Below are 1,944 nucleotides of genomic sequence, written 5' to 3'. Positions count from 1 at the left end.
CTTAGCACAGCTGCAAAGAGCTCACCTTGCGCTCGCTTAACTATTGTTGTCCTTTTGAGCCTCTTTCCATCCATCTTCTGGACTGGATGAGGACAAATACGACAGAAAAGATTAGATCTCGGCTGAGAGAAAGTGGTCGGGTGATGCAGCGCAGAGTGAATGAATGCTGGCGTAGTTAAAATGGAAGACTGGATAGAGAGTAGAGATTGCCCATGTGAACAGACCACAGGGTTTGTCCCACCCACCACGTACAGAGCACTGCACAGCATTTAAACAGTAACCATAGAGATTAAACTGGCCGGCGAGTGTTATTATTTTTCATCTTTTAAGACTTAAAACAAAAAAAAACTTTGAAACAGGTAGCTGAATTACAGCTTTTTTATTTTTATTTTTTTACTCCACAGAAACAAAATCCTTGTCTCTAGTTTTTCTTTAGAGAAAACAAAAAGAGGTTTCGGTGAGGCCTTACATGGAAGTGAGTGGGCCAATTTTTGAGATTTAAAAGCAAAATTTGACTACTTTAATATATAATAAAATCAACATAGTTATTTTTTATTTATTATAATTAATGATTTATTATTTCTTGATACTAAAAATTACCTTATAATAATTAATCATTTAATATTACCCGTAACACCACATTAATTATTTTGTTAAAAGGGCCCTTCACTCTAATCACTATAACTATAAATAACTATATTAGCCTCCAACAAAACCATGGACATCACATTCTGTTTATCATAAGGGTGGCCTGCAGTTTTATTTGTCTACCCCGTTAAATTTTGTATATATTACTATAACACATATTATACTGTGATGACAGGCCTGAGAGAATATTTGTATTATTTGAGCTGTCATCGTGTAATCATCATTTTATACCGTTGTTTTAGGGTTTTATGGTGTCTGTTTCATTGTCCAAGTTTAAGTATATTTTCACAAAAACGGTTACAAAGTGATTTTTTTTCCAGAGCTCCACATTTTTTTTTTTTATCATCTTGTGGCTTATAACTAGAAAACAGTAATATTAAATTTTAGGGATTTTGCCTCTTTTACAAGAAAATAACTCACCATAACCCAGTTGTTTTGCTTCTTTTTTTTTTTAAAGAAAAAGGAGGGACACGTGGATACTTAACTATGTACTTGAAATATAGTTATATATATAGATATATAAATATATCTATAGTATCTATATATTTTTTTTTTTTTTTTTATTTTTTTTTGTTTTTTTGTTTTTGTGTGGTAATCAACATTACACCACAAATGCTGTCACTAAAGCTTAACTTCTATTGAACTTCGAATATTTCATTAAATATGAATGAAAGCGCAGGGGTGCTCGCTGTTGGCCCAGCTGGAACTGGCGAAGTTAGAGACATCTGCACTATACACTATCCTCATGAACCCTCCCCGTGTACCAACGACGATTGCAGAAAAACCCCACCGTCACAAATCGGCAGTGCCCTGTCCTCCCCCCACACACATACAAACTTCATCAACGGCCCACGTACCTCTGTGAATGCTCCCTCTCTAGATGCTTTCGCTGAAGTGTCTGCAGCTGCTAAGAGAATGTTAGTGTCATCTATTGGTTGAGTGAGTCTAATAGCACTTGGTACTATGACACTAAATACCCCTCGCACAATTCTACCTTATTCATTAAAAAGACCCTAGGCACGTTACTAACCCACTAAATATATCTGCCACAATGCCACTTGCACATGAAATTTCCACGAAACAAAAACACTTGTGCACAAAATCTTTCCAATGAATTTCCAAAATCCCCACTCGATTAAATCACCCTGTAGGCAACACCAGCAAAAACAATAAAACTTCACCTTCTTAGATCTCTAGGCTCCAGCCATCCATTGTGTCTGCACCAACATTTAACTTTTTTTATTTATTTATTATTATTATTTTTTTTTTAAATAAAGCCATTTGTTGAGGTAAAGT

This window comes from Cyprinus carpio, unplaced genomic scaffold (assembly GCF_018340385.1).
Source record: "Cyprinus carpio isolate SPL01 unplaced genomic scaffold, ASM1834038v1 S000006753, whole genome shotgun sequence".
Taxonomy (NCBI): Eukaryota; Metazoa; Chordata; class Actinopteri; order Cypriniformes; family Cyprinidae; genus Cyprinus; species Cyprinus carpio.
The sequence above is the reverse complement of the archived record's forward strand: the minus strand, read 5'-3'. Positions refer to the sequence as shown.